This window comes from Epinephelus moara, chromosome 9, assembly GCF_006386435.1.
Source record: "Epinephelus moara isolate mb chromosome 9, YSFRI_EMoa_1.0, whole genome shotgun sequence".
NCBI lineage: Eukaryota > Metazoa > Chordata > Actinopteri > Perciformes > Serranidae > Epinephelus > Epinephelus moara.
Genome location: NC_065514.1, coordinates 35,186,937 through 35,205,116, shown reverse-complemented (window position 1 = coordinate 35,205,116; position 18,180 = coordinate 35,186,937). Strand labels below are relative to the sequence as shown.

The window sequence follows — 18,180 nt, the reverse complement described above, 5'->3', positions numbered from 1 at the left end:
GGGTGGCGCTATAGCAACAGAAAAATATGGGGTGTCATTTGTCATTTTTTCAACAGAAGTGGCGAGCCAGCCAGTTTTTGAAGAAGGCCTGGGGCCCGTCCGTCTCTGAGCGCAGATGAAAGCTACGGGCAAACCTAAAGGTAGGAGATGTTGATTCTCACTGATTTAAATGTGTTTTCACTGTGTGCTGAGACGTGGCTGGACTTTTTGGGTTCTCTAAAACCCGCAGCCAACAACTCGTGCACATGAGAGGCTGCAAGGAGTGTTGCGTTGCGAAAATTTAAACATTGCCCAAATTGTGACAGCCTTATTAGAGATTGGAGTGTAATCTGTGTTAAGGGCAGCCGAACAATTGGCCAAGTGTGGACCCTGAGGCTGACTGTAGGGTAGTGTATAAGGTGAGCAGGGTCATCTCCCTGGAGGGGTACGGAGGCTGGCAGTTTAGGAGAGTGTTTCAGGTCAGCTGAGTGCTGTCAGATTTTGTTGTTGATGACTGCGGTGCTTGGCCCGAGCTGTGTGTGGACCTGGCAGTGACGCCCGAATCGAGGCTGAAATTTGGGATATGTGCTCACTGTGGAGCAGAGCAGAGTTATGAAAGGTCAGAAGAACTGGCAAGAGTTCGCTAATGTTAAGCCTGTTATCCTAGGCACTCCTTTTAAGAGCTCTGAAAGGTGAATACCCAACAGATTTTAGGCTTATCTATTATGATTATATGTGATGATAATCACTAGAAAGGAGACAGTAGTTGGATGGCAGGTGACCAGACTGTAAGAAAACACAAAGCACTGACTGTGGGATTCTGAAAAGTTATTTCAGTCTCTAGAAGGGCATAAATAATCTATGCATTAGAATATATTCATAACAACACAATCATCACGGAGACGTGAATTTCAAATAGTCAATTTGGCACATGAATTAAATTGGCATTGAAAATACCGAAAGAGATCTATGAGGAAAAGTTAGGTTTACCACCAGTCTTTTCAGGGTTCCCCCATATGAGCCGCAACTGGGAGAGGGAATAGTGGAGGCCAGTGTGGACAAGTATATACACATAAGCACAGCCTGAGTCAGTATCTCCTTCTAAAAGAACAAACAGTGAAAGAAATAAAATTCATATCTGATAATCTACCAATATATAAGACAATACCCAGCAGACTGACCTTGACTATCGATGGACTGACTGTGTTCTATCAAGGTGTGTGTTGGCTATGTGTGGAATTGTTGTGTGTCTGTGTGAGCGTGTACAGCTGATGGATGTGTGGAATTGTGCACTTGCCAAGCTTGATGCAGCTTCCAGTAGTGCCTTAACCCTTTCCTACCAAGTCTGACTGATAGTTCAATTGCTGTGTTTTCAATTACATGCTCTGTGATGAATTAATGTTAATAAATGTTTTTTTTTCTTTTTCTTTTTAAAATAATAATAATAATAATAATAATAATAATACGTCCCCTCTGTCATTTAAGCAGCACATTTTGTGTAATCATGTGCAAGAGAGAGAGCACACCAGTAATCACTTTATTGTTGCAGCTGGTAAAGGTGGAGCTCATTTTAAATGCTTTTTACACTGCTGGGTAGTTCAATCTATAATAATACATCATCATCTATTAGTTGATTATATTTTGTATTTACCTAAGCTTTCAAAGTATCTAAAGCAAACAAATAAATGTAGTGGAGTAAAAAGTGCAATGTTTCCCTCTGAGATGTAGTGGAGTAGAAGCAGCAGCATAAAATGGAAATACTCAAGTACATTTTAATGATAGCGCTTGCAAAGTAATTAATTTCTACTCAATACTAACTAGTGTTTTTTATGGGTAAATAAGATGCCAGAGTGCAGAAAAAAGCATCAAAATAGAGCTTATTCATGAAAGAAATCCCCCCAGACCCATCTACAGAGGTCTGGGCTCAGCCTCGTTTGTCCTCAAATCCTAGAAACGCCCCTGATTCTCTGACTGAGACAAAAACAGATGAGTCTATTTGCATCCATTGATGGTTTAATATAGGCGATCGACAAAAAGTATCTAGAATCTTTGCTATGGCCCTGCTCTTGCCTGGTTTGTAATGTTCACTAGCCCAATGTGTTTGGCAGGTGACAATAGTACTACAGGCCTCTATAGTTTCGTTTTTTGTGGCCTGATCCTGAAGAAACAAATTCATCTCAGTTGTCATTTATGGTTGAATGGACATTTGATTAAACTTGAAACTTCAAACATGACAATGAAGTGCATATGGGGAAAGTAATTTTATAATGATTTTTTCTTTTTTTATGTGTAGCGAACATGCATTTGTTTTATTCATGTGATATGTGGTACTTTGTAGGCTAACTGTGCCATCTGGAACAAAGTGAACTGAGCTGAAACCAAATAAACAAGTGTAGGCTTCAGTAGCTGTCTTTCTGTTTTGGTTAGAATCAACTGCTTATGTAGCAGCACCACCATCTGCTGGTGATATAATGAATGATGAATTAGGCCATATTGATTTAAAATCTGATATTTTCCAATACATTTATGATGTCGGAGGCCGAAAAGGTGACCCAAGAAGAAATAATATATGCAATTTTGATTAATAGGATCTCATATTACCACTTTTAAATGGAAAATGTTGAATTGGTTAAACCTTGTTTTAAACTGTTTTTTTTAAATGTCCTTTTATATTGAATTGCCTTGTTTGTCTGTTTAATGTCTGTTTTCATGTGAAGCACTCAGTGCTTATGTGCCCTTATTGTAAAGCACTTTGTGCTGCATTTCTTGTATGAAAGGTGCAGTATAAATGAAACTTATTATTATTATTCATTATTTGAAAACCCAATGATAATTTCTGTTTTTACAGTTTCTGGCTATGATAAATGGTGTCGTTTTGGTGATTTCTAAAGAAATCATGCCTTCCCAATGGCGGGTTTGAAAGGCAGGGTTTGTTTTCTTTAAAAATTGGTAGTAAATAAAAAAAAATACAAAATACAGCCATTTAAAGTTGTGTGCCAAAATAAAAAACGTAAGTCCCTCCCCAGTGTTTAAAAATTATTTGACAAGCCTCCTTCTTTTTGCATCACCCCTCATGAGTAGGCTAACTACTCTTCACAGGCCCTGATTGGAGGGAGAGCTAACCACGCCCACTTAGGAGACAGGAAGAGTAACCGTTTTCTTAACATTGGATAAGCCTACGGTGGGGTCAGAGCGATAGGGCATCTCCTTTATCCAATATGCTCTGGCGATATCGCTCTGAGCGAAGGTAATGAGCATTAGCCAATCAGAGGGAGACAGGGGCGGGACATACCCGCACCATCCGAGAAATAAACAATCGGTTACAAAAAATTACGGTCAGTAACCAATAGGAAGTGACCCATGAATCCAGCATGTCCAAAGCGGAAGCACATATCCTGTATCTTTAAATACACTTGAACAGGGAGACGGTAGGATGCCACTGCTGAGCCTCAGTGCTGTTCTCATTACAGAATCAGACTTATCTGGGACAAATGTAGTTTAAGTCCGAGGCAACCTCGCAGAATAGCCTCTTAACGATGGGGTGACAGAGAGCGACTGCCTGGAATGAATGGCTAGCACTCGAGAAGGTGAGTGACCCCGAAATATTCATTCATATAATCACAGCATTCTGACAGTTTCAATTTGAGTGCATCTGTCAGATAGACCTGATGTATTTAGCGGTAAATATGAAGCGGCAGAGATGACGACGAGCTGAGGTTGATGCTTAGTAGTAAGTGCTGATGTCCCCGCAGTAGGTAATGCGGAGAAAATAATGAGACAAATCAGGGATCCGCCTTTCCAGTGATCATCACGGGAGGAGGAGGATTATCCTTCTGCAAATATAAGTGGCAGACACAAGCGATATATATGTGCAGGTGAAAGTATTTGCGATGATTAAAGGAGCACTTTAATGCATTTGATCTTGAATTTAACTCATGATAAAAATACAAATATGCAACAGAAGTCAGTGACAGATTAACCTGCCAGTGGCTCCTGGGACAGAGATGAGTTGCAGGCACCAGCACTGTGTATGAACTGTGTATGAACTATTGTGTGTAAGTAGCAGGCATATGGCACAAAGCAGATTACACATGGCAGCTTGTCATACTTCACTTTATATTTTAAACAGTAGTATAAAGTAGCCTGTGTATACTGAAATACTACCCGGCTTTGCCATGTGTTAATAAGTTTGTGAAAAACTGATTATCACACAGGCCAGATTCAGATTCAGATTCAGAAAACTTTATTGTCTGTCGTAACAGAAAATCTTCTTCGACGTGGCTCCACATACAAAACAAGACATACACTGATTGGAAACAATTGCACAACACAGATTCTGAAAGCACACACAGTGTGTATAGATCTTAAAAACAAGTATAAAATTAAAACTAGATAAAAGGTGTGGATATGTGTAAAGTGACATAGTGCATCAGGGTTATTCAGTAAGGGCATAAGGTAGTTACCACAGGCCCCAGTGCATGCTAGTTACTAGTTATGAGGCACACACACACACACACACACACACACACACACACACCAAGATCATTAAAACATAATCATTTAATTGAGTAATTGAATAATATATATATATGTGTGTGTGTGTGTGTGTGTGTGTGTGCACACACACACACACACATATATATATATATGTATATGTATATAAAACTATTTTTAGCCTCTGAGAGTCTGGGGTCCTGGGCAGCTACCTGCTTGGCCTGGTTGGTAATCCAGCCTGTGCAGGATCAACCCTTTGTCACAGTGGGCCAACACTCCAGACCAAAGTCCTTATGTGACTGCTACACCGACCAAAGGCTAATATTTTGTCATTGCCCATATCTTATATTGTATAATCTTATAATTATAATGTGTATTCAATTCCCACATCCCTACCAACCTACCTAATGCCTACTGCCCATCTCGCCAGGTGTGCTCTATCTCTTCATGCAGGTAGTTTTGATTTTATTGGTCAAGTTTTCAAGGTATCTGTCTTTGAAAAAAACTTCCTCAACTTTGAGGGTGAATTGAATTTAGTTTGAGCTGCCCACAGCAATTTTAGAATATAGAAATAGAAGATTTTATTCCTGTCACCCACTCCTGATTGAAAGGATATTTAGAGGACTGATGATATGAAAATTTGTGAAAGTAGCCTATTTCACAAGAAAACAAAAAATAGAGTCTGAAAAACATAAACATCATTTAGTGTAACAGAAATGTTTGGATGATTTCTTTTTAATTTCATTTCATCTTTTTTACAAGGGTGATCATTGTAATTATTTTGGGGACTCTCTTGTGGGGCATTTCACATTGGTATGTCATAACCACATCTGGTTCAGAGGATTCAGGTGGTTGGCTGTATTTTGTGTGAAAGGGATGGAGAGTAACCGTGAAGTTATTGTCATTAAAAATGGGCTGATTGCAGTTGTGTTACTGGCAGAGCAGTATCTAAGCTTTCTATTAAAGTCAATAAATTGATTTGGTCTTCTCTCCTGTGCCAGGCTTGAAGGAGAACTACAGTAGCAGATTCTGCACTGTAAATCCCAATTCACTCATTCGACTTGACTCAACTCGACTTTTTTTTAAACAGCTGGCATTCAAAACCGAAAGTTTTGAGTACATCAGACACAAAATAAATGTGCCACATGACGCTTGTCTCACAGGACATAAAAATATATATATTTTGGTGAGCGTAGTATTCATGATTGCTTGAAAAAGGCAGAGATATGAACTCTGAACTAGGAAGTGCTCTTTATTTCACCTCAGTATAACTTAATGTTAAACTGTCTAATAGTTACACAGGCGGGAGGTCACTAACTGTGTATACGACTTAAAGTGATAGTTCAGGTTTTTGGACATGAAGTTGTGTGAAACGCTGACCATCTGTAGCTCTGATGTGACGGTGTCACTACTCTCAACGAGCCTCCTGCTCTGATAAATCGCCCGTAGCTTACCGGAGAAAAAGTAGTTCTGAAGATGTACGGGGGACACGTAACCAAAAGGTTTTAAGCTACAAAAAAGTATGCATGTGTTTTGTTAGACTATTTCAATAATTTAAAACATCCCTGCATTACGTCAGACCTTGCTATCAATTGGGACTATTTTCTGGCCAGTATCACTCCGCCGTGCAGGCCCACAGCACAGCGTGGCAACAGAAATCAATAAGACAGTTCATCACCATGCCGTGCAGGTGCGCAGGATAGCAACGGCTAACGAAAACTTCATCGGCTGTTTCCAACAGAGAACCAGTAGGCTATTATTAGGGAGGAAAAAGATGTACTAGCCCTATATATACCTACTACTACAGCGCGAACACCGGCTCAGGCTCACGACACACCCTCGTCAGCTGCTGTAGGTCAACAGAGGAATACCAAAATGGTGCGAACTTGTGATTTCCCCAGCTGTGGGAATAAAAACATCGCCGGCTCCCAATTCCATCGGTTTCCTGTTACAGATGTAACCCGTAGGCAACTTTGGCTAACCCACCACCAGAACAAAGCAGAGACTGGTCGTAATCACATATGAATTCACATTTCTATGTGATTGATTACTCATGTCATGGATTTAGCAGTTAGCCTAATATAATAAACTAAATGCCGACGGTAAAACGAGGCCGCGTATAATGTACTCTCCACAACACAACAGGCTATTAGTTCAATCAAACATTTTGTTTTACAGACAATCAGTTACAGACATCGTTATATAGACTGGTATTAGGTAATATATCTCTCTTTGGGCACAGCAGTGCGGAAATTGCGTTTTCTCTGTCCGTCGGGATCTGTGGGCAGCTGAAGTGAGCCTGACATACGCGCAGTTGCTTCACCCTCGCCGGCTTGGTAGCGAGGTTCATCCCAATTGACACAAGCCAAAGTTGCCTACGGGTTACATCTGTAACAGGAAACCGATGGAATTGGGAGCCGGCGATGTTTTTATTCCCACAGCTGGGGAAATCACAAGTTCGCACCATTTTGGTATTCCTCTGTTTACCTACAGCAGCTGACGAGGGTGTGTCGTGAGCCTGAGCCGGTGTTTGCGCTGTAGTAGTAGGTATATATAGGGCTAGTACATCTTTTTCCTCACTAATAATAGCCTACTGGTTCTCTGTTGGAAACAGCCGATGAAGTTTTCGTTAGCCGTTGCTATCCTGCGCACCTGCACGGCGTGGTGATGAACTGTCTTATTGATTTCTGTTGCCGTGCTGTCTTGCGGGCCTGCACGGCGGAGTGATACTGGCCAGAAAATAGTCCCAATTGATAACAAGGTCTGACGTAATGTGGGGATGTGTTAAAATGATTGAAATAGTCTAACAAAACACATGCATACTTTTTTGTAGCTTAAAACCTTTTGGTTACGTGTCCCCCGTACATCTTCAGAACTACTTTTTCTCCAGTAAGCTACGGGCGATTTCTCAGAGCAGGAGGCTCATTGAGAGTAGTGACACCGTCACATCAGAGCTACAGATGGTCAGCGTTTCACACAACTTCATGTCCAAAAACCTGACCTATCACTTTAATTCATGATACAAAATGTGTTTTACCAGTACATAAACTGTAACCCATTAGAACCATTGTGAAATACGTGTACATTAATCACTGTGTAATGGGTAACGTGAGTGATTTAGAACACATTTAAACACAGTTTTCTTCTGCCTTATGTTGCCTTAAACACATTGTCTCATGGCAGGGCCAGCCCAAGCCTCCATGGGGCCCTAAGCAAAATCTGATTTTGGACCCCTCTGTTACTGCCAATAATACTGATTATTGATCATTCACACACCTACTATAACTTATTTCATGTTCTACTCTGTCATTACGGATACACTTGTAAAACTAGATGTGAGAACTTTTTGTTGTAGTTAGATTGTAATCCACAGTAATTAAGGCCATGGAAGCAGACAACAGATTTTCAAACTGCAAACCTTACTGGCCACACAGAGAATCAATACATAAAACCTCAAAGAGCAGCCCGGCATGTTTTACCCATCTGTGGTTTTTAATTTGAAATTGTAGCAAATTCAGCTACAAGAGCAGCCTGGGGTTGATTTACATTTAATATTCAAAGTGATATAGTACTAAGTGGGATACCAAATGTCATCTAGGCCAACTAAAAGTAACAAAATAAACCAATAATTTACTGTAAACACAATCTGCTTTATTATTTTTTGTTTTAAATAAACTGCAACAGCAAATGTACAAAAACAGACAGTATTAAATAAAAAATAAAAAAATCAAGTAAATACTTAAATAATGATATAAATGAACAGAGGCACCTGAAACAAGGTAACAAAAATGGTTTATAAATAAAATATAAAGTTGAATAATTAGGTCTGAAAACAAACAACAACAAAAGCTAGTCATGTTAGATGTCATATTACACTTGAAAATTATTCTGTTTATTTTCTAAATAAAATAGTACAGCTATAGCTTGTAATAAAAAAACAATCTATCAGTGGAACAACTGACAATTGCTTGAGAAGTTTTGAAATAATATGCATTTGTCTAAAAACATGTCTCTTTTGATATAATTATATCTTATATTAAAAATTATTTATCTCAGAATGTTCTGCAGTACACTGAGCAATTACAAAGGCTGTTTTGTTGTTAACTTACCAGGTAGAGCTGAGGTTACAGCAGACACAGATGGGACAGTGGGCACAGTGGATGGAGCAAAGGATGGAGATGGACCTAAGATGAAAAACAACAACAACAAAAGCTAGCCATGTTAGATGTCATATTACACTTGAAAGTTATGCTGCTCATTTTCTAAATAAATAATCAGTAAAATATAGGGAAATTAAATTAATATTTTTGGACAAAATTATTCATCTCAGAATTTTCTGCAGTGCACTGAGCAATTACAAAGGCTGTTTTGTTGTTAACTTACCAGGTACAGCTGAGGTTGCAGCAGACACAGAGGGGACAGTGGGCACAGTGGATGGAGCAGAGGATGGAGATGGACCTAAGATGAAAAATATAATGAGCATAATAGGGAGTTGATGTAAAAAGAATATGTTTTTTTACTCACATAAATTACTGTGCTCTGCCACAAACAATTGCAAACAACATATCTCAAACTATAAGTTAACTAAGTTAATTCATTAATGCAAAAACATATTGCTAGCGAACGTCACCGCGTTTGTAATTAACATTAGTTGTTATTAAACATTTGCTATCAAACGTTATCAAAAACATTGTTTTGATGCCAAAAAGCGATTCAGAATATATATATGTATACAAAGTATCAACGTATTCAAAGTATTACACAAACACAAAAAACATTAGCTTGAATAGTAAGCTATCTAACCTACCAGTTAAAAAAGAGAAATTTCTCTAGTTTTGAACTAACGTTAGCTAGCTAATTTGCTATTATAGGCTAACGTATTTGGAACAAAATATCAGCTTTAATTATGGACTTTCCTAATTTGAAGAAACTTTCAAAATCTCCTTGACACCAAACATTACATTACCAAGACATGCAAACATACCTTTATCTTGTCGTTTTTTTCTCCTCTTCCTCTTTCTTCCTTTTTCTTTTTTCTGCCCCTGAAGGGTGTGTCCTTTTTTGCGACATTATTAGGCCTTCCACCTGCTCCTAGCTCCTTGGATGCGCAGTGCGCACTGCACGGCTCGATGCACATGTTACTAGTGGAGCTCTGACATTTAGAGCAGAGAGGCAGTAGGAAACTACACTCTGTTAACATAATATTGTCCTTTTGTACAAGAACGTACATTTGATAATATATGAATCATCATCACTCACACATGAAAAAAAAAAAAAATTACTTTTTTCTTTTTTTAAGTTAATAGCTCTTGGGGTACCCCCGTAATGGCTAGGAGCCCTAAGCAGGAGCTTAGTTCGCTTATGCCTTGGGCTGGCTCTGTCTCAAGGCATGCTGGGAAACTCCACTCATTTAGCCCCAACATGTCACAATGTGTCCACAATGATAATGTTTTTTTATTGGCCTTAAACTAATTTGGCTTCATAGATTTTAGTCAAATTAACTCAAATCTCAAATATTGTTGACTTAACATAAAAAATGATGTCAGGCTCACAGGGGATGGGTTTTTGTGCCAAGTAAACATACATTTGTATGTCATTTTGACACATTTGTGTAGACTTAACCATTTTTATATTTACAGTGTGGGCTACTGTAGAAACAACATGGCTGTCTCTGTGGAAGAGGATCTGCTCCAATTGTAGATACAAATGGCTCACTTGAAGGTACCAAAAGTCTGTAAAGGCTGACACACACCTTGAAAAACTTTTGTGGACAGGTGTGTAGGAGCATAGAGTCCAGACAACAAGAAAAAAGGTGCTTGCACACTGTCCTTTAACTTGCAAAGTGCTTTATTAACAGCAACGTTTTGGTCCTCAGACCTTTGTCAAGCAGAGATGAAGACACAATGACACACCAAGCAGATATAGCCTACTCTGTGAGATGCAGCCAATCAGAGACTGAGCAAACAGAGGGCAATAAGTCAATCATGTCAAGCTGCACACAACTAGCAATCACAAGGACCTCCCACAACAAAAATGGTGGAAAATGATAGAATATTACAAAAAATACATAATAATTTAAAGACAATAATCACAAAAACCTTCTTAAGACCCTCTTAGATGACAATAGCATACAATAAGACTGAGAGACTGTCTATATTTTATGACAGAAAAATGCATACAATAGTGAAGGTCAATATATGTTTCTCTGTAGGAAAACAAACAATCAGAGATAATGCTGACACAAAATATATCCATACACAATGATAGAAAATACATCCATACACAATAGAAAATTAGTTATAGAAAAATGTCATAGAAAATGCTATAGAGAAATTGTGTACATAAAAATCACAGAAAATCCATCTAGGCCTTCAATACCTGACAATAGAAACATGATAATTAGTGGATTAAAACACAAATCCTTAATAATATGAGAAAATGTTTTCTATTTCTTAAATGTTTCTTTTTTTGTGTCAGCATTATCTCTGATTGTTTGTTTTCCTACAGAGAAACATATATTGACCTTCACTATTGTATGCATTTTTCTGTCATAAAATATAGACAGTCTCTCAGTCTTATTGTATGCTATTGTCATCTAAGAGGGTCTTAAGAAGGTTTATGTGATTATTGTCTTTAAATTATTATGTATTTTTTGTATTATTGTATCATTTTCCACCATTTTTGTTGTAGGAGGTCCTTGTGATTGCTAGTTGTGTGCAGCTTGACATGATTGACTTATTGCCCTCTGTTTGCTCAGTCTCTGATTGGCTGCATCTCACAGAGTAGGCTATATCTGCTTGGTGTGTCATTGTGTCTTCATCTCTGCTTGACAAAGGTCTGAGGACCGAAATGTTGCTGTTAATAAAGCACTTTGCAAGTTAAAGGACAGTGTGCGAGCACCTTTTTTCTTTTTTTCACTTGAAGGTACCAAAAACACAAAGATTCTTGTTTTCAGGTGATAATGCACCAAAGAAAACACAGTAATGAATATAATAAACCTTTAAAGAGAGGACATCTTTTATAAGTTAAATATGCAGACATGAAACTGTCAGCGCCAGCGGACAGTACACAGTCACATACTAAACAGGCTTCTGTTTTATCCTGTTGTTGATTAAAGATTAAACTGTGCACAACTATCTCATACAAACTATAGATGACATCTTCACCTTTGTGTGTTTGTGTACTCCCATGTGCATTAGAGAACATTTGTCATGGTTTGTTCTACCCGGTAACGCTGAAAACAGTCCCAAATTAATATTTGACCTTTTAATTTTACACTTTTGTTTCTTTTAGAGATTGTTCTTTATTTATCAGAGGAGGGGGGTGGCTGTGGTGTGATTTTGTTTGTTTGTTTTTCCCTTTATTTTGACCCTCCCCGGAGCTACAAATATATTTTCCTCAGTGACTGACAGAAAATGCGTGACCCTCCCTCCACCATAAATTAGTAATTAGATTTTTAAAGCTTACCCTTTGATACTTGAAATTTAAAAGTTAAGAGTTAAAGACAAATTCCTGGAGTTGAAAAGACCCTTGGGTTTTCACTTATGCCTGACAGAAACATTTGTCGCAAAGGATGTGCCCAAGGATCTTCGGAAATTTAAAAATACAATGATAATTTCTGTTTATACAGTTTCAGACTATGATAAATGGTGTCATTTAGGCGATTTTTAAAGCAATGAAGCCTTCCAAACCCACGGTTAATGTTTTCTTTAAAAATTGGTGGTGAAATAGATACAAAATACAAGCATTTACACACAGTTGGTGGTTTTAATTCTACCTTACAGTACAATGGACAGTAATTCATATACACATGTTGATATTTACTGTATATATTGATCCTCCTGCACATGCCTGATGACAAATCAGTGTAGCAGATGTCTAAAACTGTCTGTAAAGTGGAAGTGTGAGTGCAATAAAATATGAACAGTGAAACAAATACTTACTTTTGTCATTTGTCCATTTTGATCTTGTCATACTGATTACCTCTTTGTTTTAGCCACTTGTAATGAATTTTTTTATAAGCCTTAACAGGCTTATAACATTTAGTGTTTCTTTTTGTCACCTTCATGTTCTGTGCTTTGTCTTTTTTATGTTTACCAGGAAATGAGCTGTGTACACTGGCTTTATGGTGGTAAATAGTTTTAGGGTCAATTGCGAACATCCATCAGACATTTTGTTTGAAAATGAAAGTGTTGAAGTCAGGTCATGGGATAATATAATGGGCTGAGATGAAAATACTTACCACTTGTTTTGAGAGACAGCATTGGTTTCTGCTCTTGAGGGTGAAAAAACTGAAAAGAAGAATTGCTGACAAACTTAAAATAATTACTTTAATTGGTAACACACAAACAAATGAGTTTTATTCCAAATCAAGTTAACAAGTTAAATTAACACAGTTGCTTTGAAATTGAGTTGGAAAAAAAAGTGTTTTACCAGTTGAAGCATTTTTTTTTCTTCTGGAAACAAAATGAAGCTCAGAACAATAGTTTAGGTCTGCTGCACAAAATGTCTCCCCAGAAAAAAATCAGGAAATGTCTTGAAGGCACACCAGTTTTTAATAATAGAAAACAGGAACTGGGCGAAGCAAAAAGAGAACTGCAACTTGCAAAGACAGACTTACTGTAATTTGGACCTACATATGTAATTTGAGGAAGTCAAACACATTTATTCACTGTGCAAAGCTGCTCTGCTCTATCCAAGCTCTGTCAAGCATGCATACATTTGTTTAATGAAATGCAAATACATCACTATGGCCGAGTCCATATCACCATGTTCTGCAGAGGTGTCAGGCGGAACTGTTGCAAAATGCCCTTCAGCTACAGTATTATAGTAGTATAATGCTGTTATAAAGTTATAGTAGCACTCTGAAAGAGGGGAGGTCTAAATCCTCGCTAAAGCTTCCTGCCACAACAGATCCACACTTACATTACTATCCCCAAATATTATTAAGAATAATATACTCAAGGACATAAGGGGGGGGGGGGGGGGTGTAAGTGGGACAGATTATCCAGGGTCCCAATAGAAGGGGGACCTTCAAAAAGTCTAATATGAACATTTTGGTAGCCTGAGTGTCAGACTGAAGTTCCCAGAATCTTCAGTCTGACATTGCTTCCATTGAAGGCGATTTACAAGGGGGAGGGAATTTGATTTTTCGCTAACCAATCAGTAGAGATCAACGACTCACCCACAATCTGACGTCATTAGTATCCATGCATCGGGGGTGCCGAAAACAAGCGAGCACTGCCCGTTTAAAATGTCTCCGTCGTCGTGCATGCCCAGCTGCCGTTAAATCCAGTTTAGCAGCTTCCTTAATTTGGTCCTCCATTAACGCGAGTAGTGGCGAAATACCTTGATAGCATCGTTAATGTGGTCTGTAGGATCTGTAGCGGTCGCCATTGTTGCTATCCTCACCAGTTACCCACCGGCGTACAACTTGACATCAGCATGGCGCTGATTGGCTAATCGCTAGACCCCCGGCGTTCATTGGTCCGTCCATCGTTTGGACAAGATAAATCGCAAATTCATTGAAGTATGCCAGACCAGTAATGCAAGCCTACTCAGTTGAGTGGGCGGGGTCTATGGTCTGGAACCAGGCTAACATTTTGGCTTTGTTTGCAATTTTTTATTTCTGAATAATTAATAATAATTTAAAATTTATTGAATAAATCGGTTGAAAGACTGAACTGTGTATTAAAAAATTGTGGAACTCTCTGAGGCCCTTCTCACCCCTTAAACACATAAAATGGTTAAATCTGGCCCTGCACAAGGATTTGTCTCTGAACCCAGCTAGAGCTGAGTGAGCGACTGCTTATTCTGCTTGTATCTTTCCCTAAGAAAGGGAAATTGGGGTTCCAAAAAAGAAAAGAGAGAAAGAAAGGAAAGGCAATAAACACAAAATCACTTTGTTAAAAAACAACAACAAACAAACAAAAAAAAGAAATAAAAAGTTATGTTAGAGCAGGGCCGGACTGGGACAAAAATTCAGGCCGGGAGTCATACATCCACCCAGGCCACCCAATCCACACATTACATGCTCACACACGTGCACGTGCACACGGACACACATATGGGCTAAGTAATCACCAAAGCTCATTATTCCAGACTGACAGTCACACAACAACTCTATTAAACACAACTGTAACAGCAACCCTATTCATAGTCCTCCAGTCCACTGCTTTTGTCTTCCCTACCCTCACCAAATGTGCCCCTCAATAAACCAGGACTCCTGTATGAATGGGAATCATGCTGAACTAAACAACATGACTGTATTATTTTGTCAGCAAATCATTTTGATGTCAGCTAATCATAATCAATATGGCAACACCCATATTCAATGCAACAGTAAAACAAGTAAAAATATAAGTCAGCAGCAACTTCAACTTATCTGATCTTATTTTAGTAACATTAGATAGATATTGAAAACTTTTGAACTTAGGTAAGAGCCTGTCCTTAAAAGGGGTCCCCAAACTGTTTCAGCCTGCGCTGCTCTGTACAAAATGGAACCAAATGGACCCTTACGGGTTAATTTGGCTCTTAAAGCTTATCATCAATCATTTATCTGGCCTCGGGTCGGTCCCCATCCTTCCCGGACCTCATGTTGAGAATAACCAGTTTTCTTACTTTTCTATGTTAACTTACTTGTTGCAGCCTCGTCATTTGACGACGTCACGCTGCTGCTGGGGGCTGGGGGGGCTCTGAACATATCTGTAAGTTTATGACATTTGGCTGCCTCCTCCTCAATGGCCCTTTTTTTTTTTTTATCTCTCTCCCGTTCAGCTCCACCTTTCCTCTTTTTGCGGTCCATTGTAACAGCGCTGCTGAGCTACAGAGCTCCTACTGCACAGTCTGCACACACAGGCACACACGTACACATCCTCTGCTCTCTGCTCCACCTGACTCTCCACAACCAAGCTGCTTTCAGTTTACAGGCGCGCTGATTTGGGGGCGGGCGCGGGCAGAAAGCAAAACAAACTAATCACGTCTTGAATCTACAAAAAAACCCTTTTTGACCAATCGTTGTGACAAATGCTGACAAGCACCTAGCACAGCCACCTGCGCTGCACAGCCACCTGCGCTGCACAGCGGCCTTAAATAAATAAATAAAACAAGACAGGCAGGCCAGAACAGACCACTTGCGGGCCAGGCCACCGGGGAACTCCCCGGTTCTCCCGTGGGCCAGTCCGGGCCTGTGTTAGAGAGACATGGATCCAGAAAGAAAGGGCGGGGGGGCCCTAAAGACTGCATATACATAGGCCCCAGAATTTGGTGCTACGCCCTATTCCTGCCTCCCTGGCAGAAACCATCAAAGGAACCCAGTGATGCAGGTTATGTTTTCTTTAAGCTGAGCTATTCTGGTGCCTAATTTTTAAATGGCTTAGATTTTATTGTAGTCTTACAGACTGTATGCACATTATGTTTGGTAAAGATAAACAGAAATAAATATTTGATCAGACAGACAGATATTCAATAAGTGCAGAGATTAAACTATTTAAATGGTTTATTTTTGGTCTTTCTAGAAAGCTGAAACATGATAGTGAGCTCCTCTCCTCCTGTTAAACTGATTGCATCTACATGATTCTATTATGTGTACTGGTAAAACTTGTAGATCTCACAGGGGTAGTGTTGTTGCTTTACAGATTAAATTACATGTCCTGTGAGATGATATTCATACCAGTCATGATTACCCACCAAAACACTAATATCAAAAACCTTTTTCTCATAACCAGGTTCATTGATTGAGGTAAGTTTTCCCAATGCTTGTCAAAATTCTGTTGCTCCACAAGGTGGAGCCATATGGAGTAAAGTTAAGGGTAAATCTAATCTTCCAGTGTAGTTTTTGTTTATGAAATTCTAATGGGAAGTTTTGGAATATCATATCATCCTAACTAAACCCATTCCTTTAAGTTTTGCTGAAAGTAAGACTAGTCAAGATTGATGTAGTGAGAGCTCTGTATGTGATGGGACTGCAGGGGTCATCAGAGTAATCAAATTTCACAGACTTGTATTAGCTGTAGTTGATAACTCTGTATAAGTTAACTTTGACACCTAATGTAATTTTTTTAAATTGAGACCTATGTAGCCCCTCAAGGCTACATTTCAGTTGGGGTAAGAACAGCTGCGGAAGTAAAGACGGTTCACTTCCTTCAGTGGGAAGAAACGTGAGCTGTAAGGCTGCAGTACGAAGACCACAAAGTGTAAAGTAGACATTGTATCGTGAGACTTTCCATTCATCAGCACATCAACTCCAAACAAACCTAAACCACCTTACCTTCATGAACTACTGTCTGTATGTAGCCTGTTCAACTTCAAATGTAAGTGTTGCACAATCTCTTCCATGCTGTGCTTCGCTGTTTTCCTTCTCACTTTGACTCTGACACTGTGATGCAGATCACTGTAGCAGGATCAAGAAAATATTACTTTTAAATATTATTTATATATATATTTAAAAATGTATTTTATTATTTCCTTAAAATGCAATTTTAGAGAGACAAAAACATGGATGTTGTCAGTTAAAAAAAAAACTAGAAACAGGATTTGAAATTAGAGAAGCCTTCTTTGTAGAAGATGTGTGTAATACCTGTGCACACTGATGCAGATTAGAGGTTTTTTGTTTTTTTTAACAACCTAATAATCATAAGAAAACTAATTGTGATCTTGATGTATTGGCTTAGTTACAGATGTAATGGAGTGAAAGGGAGCTTTTATAACACTTATCCATTAGGCTTTTGGGTATATATAAATGATCAATATTACTAATAATTGTTTACCAGTCTGTAATATAGAAGATTGAGATTGGAATAGGGTCTGTACTGTATACAATAACTGAGATATAAATACAATACAATATCTCAACTATTGTATATATGGTTGTTATAGATAAATAATGTATTACTAAAACACAATATCCACCTCAGCTACAGCCTGCTCACCCTGCTGCTGTCTGACAAGTGATGCAAACAGCTCTTCCTGCACTCTCTCTGTTAATCACATTCATCAACTTTTGCTGTGAAAGTATTTAAAACATTTTGATTCAAATACATTTTGGCAGATGTGTTGTAGTAAAGCTGCTGGATTTTGGACACAATTGTCCCCCTGTCCTCTACCACTAAAACTGGTCTGCAACCATTGCAATCCATTTTGTAAGTGAGTTATTTAGTTGGTCACAGGTAGACTTAGTCAGTTGGCATCTGAACGCCTGGTCAAGTATGACTTGACAAGGGTGGCTGCTAGCACTATCATCAAAGGCTGTGCGAGCTCGAACCTCCAGGTTCGCTGCTAAATGCTTTGAGTTGAGGTGATATTTCAGGCTAAAACTTCAATGGTACGAAAATTCCTGTGCTCCTATTAACAGTTCTATCTGGGCGTTTTTGTAAATGTTCTATTCATGGGGTCAAGCAGCATCATCTCGTCTGCCTCCATCATGTGACAAAGCCCCTGTGGCCTTCAGTGATGCACCGGGTCAAAGTGCACCATGGAACGTGATTAATCAGCATTAATTTTTTTAAGACGTCATCTTTTTCTGTGATTAATTAATAAAAATTAACGTGTTATTTTGACAGCCCCAACATATGTATATACATATATGTATATGTGTATGTATGTATGTATGTATGTATGTATGTATATATATATATATATATATATATATATATATATATATGTGTATATATATATATATATATATATATATATATATATATATATATA

General features: G+C 38.5%; 1 protein-coding gene across 1 annotated transcript in view; it reads left to right on the top strand.

Moving 5' to 3' along the window:
• Positions 1-3,393: 3,393 nt before the first annotated feature.
• syk (spleen tyrosine kinase) overlaps positions 3,394-18,180 on the top strand; it is a 68,916-nt gene continuing 54,129 nt past the window's right edge. The window contains exon 1 of the mRNA XM_050052691.1: positions 3,394-3,566. The gene's annotated coding sequence lies outside the window, so the exon portion shown is untranslated. The remainder of the gene's footprint in view (positions 3,567-18,180) is intronic.